General features: G+C 29.4%; 1 long non-coding RNA gene across 1 annotated transcript; it reads right to left on the minus strand.

The window, feature by feature from the left end:
* Positions 1–1647: 1647 nt before the first annotated feature.
* On the minus strand, positions 1648–5072 carry LOC149495692 (uncharacterized). The gene is made up of 2 exons (XR_016321165.1): positions 4574–5072; positions 1648–1941 (listed from the first exon to the last, which is right to left on the minus strand). It is a non-coding gene; the product is annotated as an uncharacterized LOC149495692 (long non-coding RNA).
* Between the last annotated feature and the right edge of the window lie 10251 nt (positions 5073–15323).

The raw sequence follows: 15323 nt of genomic DNA on the forward strand, positions 1-15323 counted from the left end.
TTTACAATTCTAATCATATTAGAATTAATAAATTATCAAACCATTTAATTTAATTTCCTAATCCAATTAAGGATTAATTTACAAAATAATTTTATAATAAATTAAAACTCTTCTAATTTTCTTTTCTAACTATATTAGAAAATATTATAAATTATAAATTTAAATTTTAATGGCCTTCAAGATATAATTAATACTATTTTAATTAAAATTAGCCAATAAAATCAATTTAAAGACTTAAATAATCAAATTAACAATTTTAAGCCATTCTGTAAAAGTGACAGTTTATAGGGACTAAACTGTAGTTTTACCAAAAATAACAACCAAACATCATCTTCTTTGTTGAAGATGCCCTAGCTGCCGCACCAAATATTTACAGCAAAGGCCAGCCGTGATTGTCTCGCCGGAAAAACGTGTCTGCCTCATTTTTATTTGTTTATTTATAAAACCCATAACCACCGGCTGACAGAGACCACGCCGGCCACCGGAGCTCGTGCAAGAGGCGGCGCACTTCGGGACAGGTCCGACGCCCGGCCCGCCACTTGCGGCTCACGTGCTCCGCGGGTCCGGCCACTTTATTAAATCATATTTAATAGAAACTAAATCCATAATATAATCAAATTAATTCTGAAAAATTAATATAAAATTTTTGTAAAAAAATCAATTATTCGGCACATAAATATTTGTTTAAAATTAATCAATAATTAATAGATTGTATTTACAGTTTAATTGTTTAAACTATGACTCTGACAAAACTGTTAATGTATTTCATATCATAAACACAGTAGGAATAAAAATTTAGTTTAATTTTAAACCAACACCGATTACATTTAAACAAAAATGCAACAAATTAATCGTTTTATGAACAGTACCTTGATTTAAGTCTTCAAGGATATTCTAAAGCCGTATTTCTTCGTAGTTGGATTGTCGTAAATCACAAACTGTCCAATCGTCCACTTGTACAGTCTCTAACAGTAACTATATGGTATCTAACAGTATCCACATGAACCGACAATTCTCTAAAATTTTTTTAGAGAATCAAGAGACTTTTTGGGGTTTCTTCTTTTAGACTATTTTCATAAAGCCTTTTATGTTAACATCCTAGGTTAAATAATTTTATTTATTTATTTAACTTTTAAGTGAATAAATTATAATTAAAATATTAAGTTTACAATATAATTAATTTTGTTTATTTATTAGCCTATTTAAAATTTATTTAATTATTTAAATAAACAAATGATAATTAAAACAATAGGTTAAAGTTATCTAAAATTTTAAAAGCAATAAGTTTTAGAACATATTTCAATTAAGTCTTCACTTAATATTTTTAGGTAAAATAGTAATTCCTATAAATTAAAAATTTTCCTATAATGTCTCAAAACTTATTTATAATCAACTCACACGTTTTCCATCTTCTCATTTTACTTTATCATATCAATTCTTATGTGTGACTCATTAGGTTCAAATAATATTAGCGACAATTACAATTAATTAATTAATTTATATTTGAAGGTCAGAAGCTGTCACGACCCAATTCCATGGGCCGGACCGGTACTAGGGCCCAGATAAGCTTAAGGCCTCCGAGACCCGTAGTAAGCCTGAAACACTAGAATCTATTATCTCAGTATAAATTTCAACATTCAGCCCATATGATAATGAAAAATAACCTCAATATTTTATTATTTCTCGGCCCAAGTTTATCTTCTACAGCATTCTATAGTTCGGGCCCAATTTACAATACATCACATTTCTAACATGAGCTTACAGAATTATTTTGTCTATGTTAATACACGACTAAATATATGTAAATCCTACAACTGCGGAGTCACTAACTCTTTGGTATACATAATTACATAGCAAATAATTGTGGAACTAGGAAAAATTTCTCTGTTGCCCTCCGCCGAAGGAACATAACCTAAATTGGATTAAAGAAGAACTTACTTCCTGAAACATCAAACAAGATATGTGAGCCTTTTAAGAAATAATACCTATTGCACCGCACACGCATTCACACAAATGAATAAATATATCAATCTAGTCATCCGACTAGTTATATGCTCACGCAGTCAGTCACACAAATGGCATATCATTAACACCCACAATCATTAACATCTTCATGTAATCACATCACATGGAAATTGGTCTGTGGCGTCACCGAAACCCCCGATGAGCCGTCCTCCCACATGGCCCATCCTCTCATAACGTGTGCACCAGGGAGCCGATCCCCCATACTGGCCGACCGGTCTAATCCTCACTTGACTAGCCCTCTCGTTGTTTTTCCATTCTCTCTTTTCTTTTCCATACCAACAGGAGGCAACCCGGTCATCTCCATCAAATCTAGATCATCAGGCGCTCACAACAGGAGGCCACCCTGCGGGCTGCGATCAAATCTAGATTATCAGGTGCGCCCAATAAAGAAGCCAACCTGTGGTTTTCCATATCATACAAACCACAATGGTAGGTACACACGGGGGCGCCGATCTCCCATTTACCCGACCGACGGTCCAACCGTCCTCACAAACCCATGGTGACCCACTTCATCCCAACTCCACACAAACAAAGCACAGCAATATCACACACAATTAATCAAGTATTGCAATTAAATGCAAGCACATTAATCAATTAAACATCGTAATGCAATGCACAACTAGACATCCAATTTCAAATGCAAATAAATAAGTAAATAGTGTTAACAATAATAAAATAAATAATAATAATAATAATAATAATGAACAAAATAATGAAAATAAATAAATGAATAATGGAATGCTTAAATGAATAATAATGACAATAAATAAACAATTAGAGTACTTTATTTATTATGTAACAAATTATAGAATTTATCTAAATAAACTTATTAATTATATTATTAATTACAACTAGTCTAAGTTCTATCGAAATTTCAGCAGCACCTCCCCTAAAAATTGGACTATCCACCTGTTTAGATAACACAGTATTATTATATATTTATCAATCAATACACACAGCCCATCCGTCGGGCAATCAATCAACTTAATTCCCATCCTCCTTCAATAGCAATGTCATAGCTAACAAACCATTTAAATTGTCTATCCATTATACATTACTTGTTTATATATATATATATATATATATATATATATATATATATATATATATATATATATATATATATATCCTTCTAATACAACACAAAAACTCAAATGGTTGATGCCAACTTGCAGAAATAAAAGTTTTCTAAGTCTAAATCATGGATTAAACATTAACTAACTATTCCTATCGAAATCAAATTTATAACTTCAATGTACTATACTAGGCTACAATTTTCCAGAAATAAATAAATTGAAATAATTGCTTGCCAAATCTAAAAGTCTAGACTTCATGATTAAATTTTCATATTTTACACACTAGCTAACTCACTACCCTACAAGAACTTCATTTACAACTTCAAATACCCATCCCAAACATTATGATTCAAAGAACCAACTAATTAATTGCTGCTAACTCAAGGAATTCAAAATTCTCTATTTAATACCCAAAATATATCCACCATTCTTTAATCATTACTAAAATTCTAGATTAGGCATTACAAACCAATGTTTCCATTAAGTTGCAATTTAGTAATCTCATCTCTCAAGTAATCCAATACACAGCTTAAACATTTATACCAACCCCAACAAGTATAATTATCTACCTTTTAATTTCATCAGGTATACCAGCTTCTAAGAACCTTCAACAATATAAATATTTATCTTCTAAATCAATCCCAACGATAAAAAGCTATTTAACTGTAATTCATTGGGCTTAAACACTAAATTAGTTCATACACCCCATTACAGCCAATTATTTAAAAACTATTAAATCCTTGACTCCTATTCAAAGAGTAAATATCTAATTAGCACTTAAAATTTTCTAAAGTTCTAAACAAATAAATTAAACATATCCGGCTACCGCAAATACCACAGACTAATCAAATTTAATTATTTACAGAAGAGTAAAAATATTCTATTTAGATATAGACTATTCCGATAATCTTATTTCTTGTTATTTAATTAAATCTACTTATATATAATCCTATCTAAATAATTTAAATCTTATTATTTTATTGTACCTACTTTGATAATTAATCCACATAAATTTGCTAAGGTCACTAAATCTAAACTTCTACAGTTTTTTTTCAGCTATAACACCGAATTTCTAAATTTGTGTCGAATAATTATTTGAAGGTCAATTGAATTCGGGTTGCAAAACTAACTGTATATTCGTAATCTACATAAAAAGGTCAACATTCTGCCATACCCATGCTCCGGTGACCGGAACAACCGCTGGCCGCCGGCATCGCCGCCATACAGGGTGGCGAGGGAGGCGGCAGTCCGGGATCAAGCAATTTCGACACTAATTTGCTTAATATTTCCATGAAAATTACAAATTCCTCTTCACTTTACACAAATCATGCCATTATCTAATGAAATCCCAAATTTTAATTTTTGACACCTTAACAAAATTTCTTCAAGGAATTTCCCTAAACCCCACAGTTAATTATCTATTGACACAAGAAAATCCAAGAAAGGAGGTTAGGGAGTCATGATCGGCTCACCTTGTTGATAGCGGTCGCCGAAAGGCCGGAGGAGAGGGAGTTGCCGAAGGAGGCAGCTTCGAGCTACGCCACTGCAAGGCCGTTCGGCGCGAAGAAAAGCGAGAGACGCGATTGGTGGCGTGAATGGAGTTGAGCGCCGCCTTGCTTTCCTCGCGTGGTGGCCGGAAACGAAGAGAGGAAAGGGGGAGAGGAGGTCGCGCGCTTGGTGCTGGCGCAAGGAAGAAGAAGGGAAAAAGGAAAGAAAAAAAAAAAAGAAAAGAAAGAAAAAAAAATCTTGGGGCTTCTAGACCATTCCGGTTCGATTCGAACCGGTTTGGTCTAATTCAATGATTCGGCTCAATTTGCTTGGTTTTCGAGTTTTTCGCTTGGTTTTCGAAAAATCAAATTGGTTAATGGGTCCAGTTTAGCAATAATAAAATACTAGCTGGTATAATCTCATTGGTTGAAAATAAAAAATTTAGTTTTTAAATGAAAATTCTACGAAATTAAATTTTCGGGTCGTTTCAGAAGCATTATCTAGTGACATGCTAAGATTATCCAAATATTTGGAAAGTTAATAGTAGTTTGACTTAACTTTTCAATGCATGGTTTATTAGTATAACTGATGTCCCTTTCATCAATAATATTCTAATTTAACAAGTTAAGCATGGAGCATGTTTGCTATGTTGAATCTTGTTAGTTCTCTTAGCAATAGCTATTGATCTCTTGAATGAAATTCAAAATTCAATTTGTTGGTTACATTCTATCTTACGTAAGAATTTCATAATCAATAATACTAGGAAACAATTAGAATATTTTTTTTTAATTTACCTGCGATAATGAATCTCATCTCAATCACACAAGTACCTACATATAATTCATACTATATCCAATTCTTCTTTGCTTATTATTCATAAAATGAGTAATGTAAAAAAAGAATCAAAACATTGAAATCCCTATATAAGATAGCTTAGTGATTTCAAGTTAAAGGACCATTTACACAACCATAATTTGAATACTCCATAAACACATGTAACTTTCCTTATGGAATAGTGAACTTGTTTATATAACAAGCACCTTCATATTAGTTCTAGATATTACATATATCTCAGCTTATGAGAATAATTGCTTCCTTTTACAAAGAAACGAACATAATATGTACTAGTCTTAACAGCTAATCATTGTCCAATAATGAGGAGAGCATTGCCCAGAAATATTTAGAGACATTGCTTTGATGCAAAAAGAAACTCATAATTATAACCACATTATAATTTTCTTTGCAAAGTAATATAGTCTCATGGACTTTAATTCTACTCGAGATTCATTTAGTTGAATATACAAGATAAATAAATATCTTTTATTAATAATAAACTACATAATACATGAAAACGATATGTCAACATACTACCAACCAATTGGATGCACGACATATAACTAGCAATCTCCCACTTGCATTAAATCAATCACCCATATGCCTTAACCCATAAGCATCTACATGGCAATCATGTTTCTTCTAGAATAATGCCTTAGTAAGAGGATCTTCAAGAATCTCATCAATGGGTACTCGCTTTATCTCTACATTTTCCTCTTAATCATCTCTCTGATCAAATGGATCAGCTAAGTACATGTTTGGATCTTTGATGAGATATGGGTTCCTTTGTGCAATGGATTCATTGTTGTAACAGTACAAAGTAACTGGTTCAGCAATGCTTGAAACCACACCAAGTTCAGTAATAAACTTCTTGATCTAAACTGCCTCTTGTGCCCCCTTAGACGTAGAGATGTTCTCAACTTCAGTTGTAGAATCTACGGTGGTTTTTGTCTGAAACTTTTTCAACTTACTGCTCCACCATCTGGAGTAAAAATATATCCAGATTGTAATTTACTATCATCAATATCTGATTGAAAACTGACATCAATATATCCATGAATTTTTAGTTTATTAGGTCCCTCCATAGACATGATTCCCATGTACTTTAAGTATGCTTGAGATTTCATTTTTAAATTATGAATTTGATTTTGAAATTGATTTGCATCTATGATGTTGATAGTATGGATATGTTAAAGAAAAGTTCATTTAGCTTGAATTTTTAAGAAATATATCTTTTACTTGGCTATGGAATGATTTGGTTTGTCTTAAGAGGATTTTCCCTTCCTAGATACATGGATGTAAGAAAATTTGGTTTTCAAATGTGATTTTACAAAGATTTTGAAAGATGAAAAGATTGTTTGTAAATGAAAATAAATTTACATGTATAGATTCATGTGATTATGCATCTATGAATGTATGAAATCTAAGCATGTATGATAATGTGTGGGCTTATATGGTTGTGTGTGCTAGTGAGTGTGTAAGTGAGCATATTAAGTTGAAGTTAAAGGACGATAGCATGCCATGTGTGTTTAATATTTATTCAATGTAAAGTGTATGCATGAAGCACGAACATATGTACATATGTACCTAATGAAGGATATATTGGGAATGAGTTTAACGAGTGAATGAACTATATGATCTAGACTTGAGGACATTTGGATTTTATATCAATTAGAGTATGATTCTAGTATATAAATGTTGATGAGACCTGCATGAATTTTGGTTATAGGATAATTATGATTTCAAGGATAAATACTTCTTTTGGTAAATTAAAGAGGATATATAGTATAATTGCACAAGTGAAATTTATGAGACCTAAATGATATATGTTTTGATGATGTTCACTTTGAATATGGGAAGTGGTGACTATTTATTAGGAATAATAAGATTTTATGAGGTAAAGTGCATTTTAATTTTTCATGAGTCATTTATGAGTTATATGGATATTATGGATACTGTGAATTACTATGATTATAAGAAAAGTATAACTCTTAATAAGACATGAATTGATTTAACCCTTACATGCCAATTATTGAAGCTTGTGTAATTGCGGCACCTTATGGTTTAATATGGTATAGTTAGAAATTAAATTCCATAAGATTTGTCTTTTGATGTTTAAATTACATATTGGATCCTAGGTGCTGTGTAAGTTATAAGTAAAGATATTGGTTTAACAAGAGATTTCTGTGATTTTAGAAAAGTGATGACTTCTTTAAGAAAATTAAGATAAATATTTTATATAAATATTGTATCATGATGATTAAAAGAATTGGTGAATGACAAAGAGCATGAAGGGATAGTTTGTTCAATTATTAAATTGATGCTCAAGCTAGTAAGTTGAATAAGTAAGAATGAATACGGTTATGTTAATATTAAGAAAAAAAAAAAACAACCTGTAAAAGTTGAAAGAAGTATGAATTAATATGATCTAGATAAAATCTAAAAAATTCTGGTTATCATTAATTGGTGACTTTTGATTAATTAGAAAATCATGATTTCTAAGAATATATGGAAATTGAGGTAATATGTATCAAGTTATAGACTTGTTAATTTTGGGAATATATAGGTTAACTGTAAAGCGGTAAGAATAATGGTTTGAGGTGATCTTATTATATTTATATGAAAAAAAGAATTTTATGCTAAAATGTATACAAGTAATTATTGTTAAGGTGGAAGGATTTAGTGCAATATTTAAAAGAGTTGTTTACAAGACATGAAAGTTTTATGTTGTAAAAAACCACTATGATTTTAGGAGTAGTGACTTGATGAATTTTGTTTGGTATTATTTATCGAATCTTCCTGAATAAATGAGCAAATTGGTATAGTGTACATATCTCAAATTTTCATGAATTGCATTAATTTCATCTTGTTGCATTCATGTGTGTAGACTTCACTCTTGAATTTAAGTGGGTGCTACTACATGAATCTAAATATTATGATATATATGTATAAGCATAGATGAGTAAATGTATGTTCTTTGTGTTTTGGTTATATGGGTTTATTTATTGAACATTAAAGCGTAACTCATTATCTTTGTATGTGGTTTTTGGATTGTATGCTAGTAGGGATAAGAGATGCTTGTAAGTGGCTCTTGTGGAGTTTTAAGGAAGATCTGAATAGTTTATATGAATAATGAACTTATGGTATAATTATCACATTTGGAAGTCTTGATTTTTGGATTGGATGATTTTACCTGTATATGGAGAAGTGGTTACGAAGAATTCTACATGGATCATAAGGATATTAAGCATTAATCTATTCAAGAAGAATTAAATTGAGACAAAAATGAATTGTGAGAATTTTAGTATTTGATTGAATTCAATTTTGAAGTTAAAATTTTCTTAAGAAGGATAAAATTGTAACACCCCAAAATTTAAGGATCTTAAAATAATAATATTTTACCGGGTCATGAAATGTACCGCTTGAGAGAAAAATAATATTTTATTAGACCGAGAATGATACTAGTAATAATTAATAATTATGGAGTTCATTTAGACTATATATGATTAGTTTTGATTTAATTAAATTTAAAATATGAATTTCTCATGATATTAATTATTGGTGAACAGTGTTTCGATGTAGTTTTAGAAATTAGAAAATTAGAGAATTAAAATTATTAAATTAAGTGGATAAATATTATGAAGAAAAATATAATTTTTAGGAGTTATTGTAGGTTATAATGTGAGCCATTGGATTAACAGTTAGAGATTTAATCCGAGCCACACATCAACAACTTTTTAAGGAAGTAGGTGAAAATTACTAAAATGCCATTAGAACTTACACCCCATGCTATATATCATTTTCTTTCTCTTTTATCTCTCTAATTCATTTTTGCCTCTTCTCTTTTGTGCTATAGTGGCCAAACCTCATGCTTTCTCCCCGTCTTTTTTTTTTTTTTTTTTTAATTTCTACCAAATAACTACTCAAATTAAACCTAAACAAACCTAAGGCTATTGATTATTATGGAAGATTAAAGACTTTCTTAGTGTAGTAGCTTGTGGAGTTTAAGAAAATTGGAATTTTCTATATGGTTCGTGTAAGTTGAGTTTTAGGTTTTGGGTTTGTTTATGGGTTTTAAGTTTGATTAAGAGATTAATGTTCATTAATTTCATCTCCTTTTATTTTTTTTTCTTTGAATTCCAATTCTGGAGTAGGAGATGGAATTGAGATTTTGTGATTTTTGGTTTAATTGATGTCTTCTAAATGTTTAATTGTATTCTTGGATACCAAAATAGCTTAGAAGAAAGTTTGATTGCATGAGAAATTTCCTCCTCACATGTTTCTTATAAATGGCGGAACCTTCCTAGGGTGGTAAGACTTGTTTTCTCTTCGTGTTATTTAATGAAAATGCTTCTATATTTAGATATGTATTTTAAGTGTTCGGAAATTTGCTTGCATGTAAACTTTGCTAATTTTTCATACGACTAAAACCATGAACTTTTGAGGGTTTTGGATGTAAAGTATATAATTAGGTAAATTGACTATACATAATATGCTATTGAGACTTAATGAAAGGTGTTAGAATGTTTAGAACACAAAGGAATTCTCTCCTTCCTCTTACCCCTTGGTTGGCCGAACCTAGGAAGGACATGATCCTAAGTTTTCCTTGCTTTTTAATTAGCTATTTTCCTTTAATTTATGATATTGAACATGTGGCTAAGAGTTGACAATAATATTTTACCTAAATCCTCAAGAATGTAACTTTTTGTATGACCTTAAAATTAGAATTTTGATCGTGTGAGGTGAATTATATGAATTAATTGCTCTTTCATGCTATCTACAGCTTATGTATGATTATGACATGTTTGAATCTTGGAAAAGGGCACTCCTTGATTTGGAAGTTCACTTGGCCATACCATAGAGGGAATGTAGCTTTATGAATTCTTGCCATTAAGTGCTAATTCCCTTTTCATACAAATGTTTAGCATGTGTTTAGAATTTAGTAATGATAAATATTCTAAATCTTAAGAACTGAAAATTTCTCTATGACTTGAAATGTAGGAATTTTTGGAGAATTGCGTGAGCCTTGTCATGCTTTTATGTGATTATGCTTCTTTAAGAATGATAAGCATTTGAGCAAGTTAAATGAGAAGAAGAAAGATTTTATGATAAAAATCATATATGTGACATATATTTTTCCATGACTTGAAGAAGTTGGAGTTTTGAGAAATTATTTGAGTTATTGCATGCTTAAAGTTTAGTTATGCTCCTAGATATATAATTAAGACTTTGGTTGATTTAAATGTAAAAGAAGAATTGATTTTGTAAAAATCACATTTTTTTTGTCACATAAATCATATAACTTTTTCTATGAGTTTACCTGAAGTACTTGGGAATGAGTATTATGATTTTGCATTTGAAAAAAAAATAGCAAATTTGATTAAATTATGTTTTCCAAACTTCTTGATTATGAGAAACAGACAAATTTTCCGAGTAATGTATTTTTCATGAAAAGAGGATTTTTTTCAAACAAGTCTTAAAGTAGGACTTGACCATATGAGATGAATTCTTATGTAACGAATGTTCTCTTATGGTATGTAGAGTTATCCATGAAATTAATATGCTTGAATGGGTAAGAATATTACTTTGGGTAAGGAACCTTAGATGGCTAAACCATAGAGAAAAGGGTAGCCTTGTGAATTCCAAGCCTTTAAGTGACAATTATTATTCTCTGATAATGCTTATAATGTATTTAAAACTTGACATTGATATCTTTTTCAGATCATAAGAAATAACAAGTTTTTCTATAACTTGAACCATAGGGATTTTTTGAAAAGTCAATGAGTTTATGCATACTTTAAGTGTAAACATGTTTCTTTGAGTATGATAAGCAGTTTGAATGAGTTGAATGAGGAAAAAGGTAGCTTGTATGTTGAAAATGACATATATGACTTGAAAATGCTAAGACCTTGAGTAATTGTTCAAGTATATGCATGCTTAGAATTTGATTATACTTTTAAGTATGAAATTGAAGTTTTGATCGAGTTACATGAGAAAGTATGATTGTTATGATGAAAATCACCTTTATGCTTTATCTCTCCTATGTCTTAGAAGTATGAAAGTTCATGTGCCTTATGGCTTTAATTGAAATCAATCTAAGAAAAATTTATGGAAATGTGTTTATTAAATGAAAGTAAAGTTATAAGTAATCATGTAACTTAAAGAAGGAAAGTAAATTTTTGGGCTTTTATTATACTTGGTGTGAATTAGATGCTTGATTAAGATTATTCTGTTTCTGAGCATGCTCGCATATATAATTATAACATTCTGATTATATGGATATAGTTATGATCATATGCTTGGCACGTGGGTGCTCTTTGGACGCGCTCTATCTACTTCTATTGGGTTTTAAGCCCTCTGCTTCTGTCTGACTATTTATAACTTTATGCTTCTGTTTAGTTATTTGTAGTCTTCTGTTTTTGTAATCTTTTATGCTTCTTATTCTGCTAAGTATATATGAGCCCCATAAGTTAAAAAGAAAAGAAAATGACTTAATAAGCTATTACTATATAATATATGCTTTTTGTAAGTTTATATTTTATGTTTATAACCTATCTACTTGGGTTCATATTATTTATGTCACATATGCCTTATAAGTTAATACCTTATGCTTTTAGCCTATGGATATGAAATCGTATTTTTAAATGATGACATATGACTTGAATACGAGAACTCATGATTTAACATGTTTAATATGATAACATGTGAAATATTTGCATATGCGTGATCAGTATCCTAACTGATTATATAATTATGAGTATGAATGCATAATTATGTAAATGATTGTAAGTTCCCACTACTGACACAGCCAAGGGGAGCTAGGGGGTGATATAAAATGGGCCCTTGTTTTCAAAGTTTTTGTTAGCTCACGGTGTGGCTCTATTATTCAAGTTTGAGGTCATGGGATCAAACTATGCTGGTTGAATTTTTTATTTTTTTAATTTGGTTATTTACATAGTTCTTTTAATTAGTTCTTATATATAAGAAAATTTTTAGTTAATTTTTATATAGATTCAATTAATTTAAATATATATATATATATATAAATGAGCACATAAAGTTCCATAATTTTAATAAATTATTTTTGTTTCTATTGAATGACTTATATTATTAATTTTAATTTTAGTTTATTTAATTTTATATTTTTTTTAAATTTTAGTTTTGAATTTGATTCCATTCTATGAATATATAAAATTCAAATAAATAATAAAATATATAATGGTGTTATAAATTTTTATTTCAATTATTCATTATTTGCTATTTAATTAAAATTTAACAATTTGAAGAGAACTTTAGAATTCTAAATTCTTTGAATAAACACATATGATATTTAATTTATTCAAAAAAATAAAATAAATATTATAATTCATGATTCTATTTTAATAACTTTAGAAAAAAAATATGAAATTGAATTGATTAAATTTTAAAATTAAAAAAAACATATTTTAAATTTTAAATATTAATCTTCATTTTCATTGTAATTTTTAATGTGTAAATTTTAGGAAATTATTTCTTTCCTATTGAAAGTTATTATGTATACTAAAAAAATCTTTATTCATACTATTTTTATTAAAAAAATTTTTGATTAAATGTATATTTATTCATGTAATTACATTATTTTTAGACTTTTTTAATCAAGTTTATTTTTTATTCATCGTATCAAGACAAATATATTTTCACCCCACCTATGAAAAAATCCTGTCCTAGTAACTAGTTGTGACCGTAACATTGAAAATGTATGAGATTTATGAGCATCATTAAATTTTATATTTAGTGTATCGATGTTTATCACGCGCAAGTTGTAAACTGAGGGTGCTAGTCGAAACTAGGATCAACATCAGAGTTGAAGGGTTTCTTTTGGTAGTCTTTAGTTTATGCTTTAGACGTGTATTTTGGATTATGACATGTATACATTATGTCTATTAGAGTTGTATTTCATTTGAAGGATATGTATTAAATTTATATTCTTAAGTATATATGAAGTTAGAATTTATGGAGCTATGCATGTTTAAGTTACAGAATTAAATTTAAGATATCTATGTATGAATGTTTATGAGAAATATATGAGTAACGATGATGATGATTGTTGAATTGATATTGAGGTGTGCGAAATGAAATTGATTTATATGTTAGAGTAGCATGGATGTATGTTGAGGTTTGTGAATTAGAAGTGCTAAATCCAGATTTTAGGAGAAACTCTTGTAGATTTTTCACAGGATTTTCCAAATTATTTTCTATGTTAAAATTATGGATTTGTGACACTTGTGACATATTTAGTTCACATATTTAGATTTAAGTTTAATCTGTATGCTAGGTTGGTTTCTCCGACACCGAATGTGGCATCTATCTTCTATTCCTTTAAGACTAGGCGAAGGGTGTCACAAATAATAAATCTAAGGTTTTTTTCTTTTTTTTTTTTACGTGGATATTCTGATAAAAGATAAATCATATTACCTCTGGATGAAGGAAGTAGCATGTTTAGTGCTGCTAAGTGATATTTTCTGAAAATGTAGTGTTTTTGCAGTTAACATAAGATATGTAAGATCATTCTCATGCCACATTAAGGCTAAGTTTACCCCTTTTCATAAAGGTCTTATTCTATCTCTAGCAACAAAATCAATACTCAATTTATGCGGTTTAGATATTTGAAATTCACCTCTCAATTCTTGACTGGCTCATCTAATGTCATATAGATAAATGGATCTAGATTTACCTGCAAGCTTTCAATATACATAAATCAAATAAAAAATATATAACACATTATAGTTGATTCAATTATTATATTGCCCGACATCCATTACTAACAGACATCATTTCATAATCAAAATCATAAAATTACACATTAATGGAAACTAAAACAATGAAAATAACCAAACAGTTATCTATGTCCTTATATTAATAAAAATATATCATTGTATGATGTTGTCTTCAAATAAAGATCAAATTGAAGAATAGGAACTAAAAAACAATTGAAACATAAATAAATGTGGCCTTCAGTATCAAACAATTAAATCAATTCTCCCATGATTGAATTGTTGCTTAACCTCAAACAATTAAATCAACTCTTCTTTCTTTGAAGCGTGTCATCCCTAATATTTAAATCAAGGACCAGTATGATAAGATTAATTTCTAAAAGAATAAATAACATTTAGGAACTAAACCTTTGTATGCCAATGTTTCTTCAGTATTTTTAGAAACAGAAAATTCAAGGAGTCATTCTAACAATTAGTGATTTATTAGGATGATAAAGCTAGTAAGCTTCACTCTATAGATTATATTTCATAAACAAACTTTCCATATCCATTCTCCATTGATTAAGAAATAATAGGGTTGTACTGAGGCTTCAGGAAAATGACTTTATTATAAAGAAATTGATTTCTTTTTATGTGATCTATCCTGAATTAAGATGAATAAAGGAATTTTCTCTTCTCAAGTTTATTCTTTTGCTCCAATCCGAATTCTTTTGTATAAGGATTTTGATTGTTTGGGAATGGTACTAAATGGTTTTTTTTCTTTTCTTCTCTTCTATGTATGTTTTTTTTTTTCTTCTTCTCACTTTCTTTTTCTTATTTTCACCCTTTCTTTGAAGGGTGATTTTGGGATAGAGAAACTGAGACAAGTGTTTTTGTGATTTGTTTTGTTCTATTCCCAACACAAAAGGTGCAAGGGGATGAAAACTGTCTTTTATATCTAAGATTTATAGTAAAAATTGAATTTTAGGACTCAAGTGAGTCTTATCAAGGAATAAAATAATAATGGGTATAAAAGAATTCTCACAGCTCTTGATGTGGCATATTCAAGAAAATGCCTTGCCTATATCATGTTCTTTAGGTGCATAATTTTTTTGAATTTCACCTCAAGGGTTACCGGAAAAGGGTGCTTAATCTAGAGAAGTAATTT

Source organism: Jatropha curcas, chromosome 6 (assembly GCF_041381405.1).
Source record: "Jatropha curcas cultivar XTBG-Jc1 chromosome 6, XTBG_Jcur_1.0, whole genome shotgun sequence".
NCBI lineage: Eukaryota > Viridiplantae > Streptophyta > Magnoliopsida > Malpighiales > Euphorbiaceae > Jatropha > Jatropha curcas.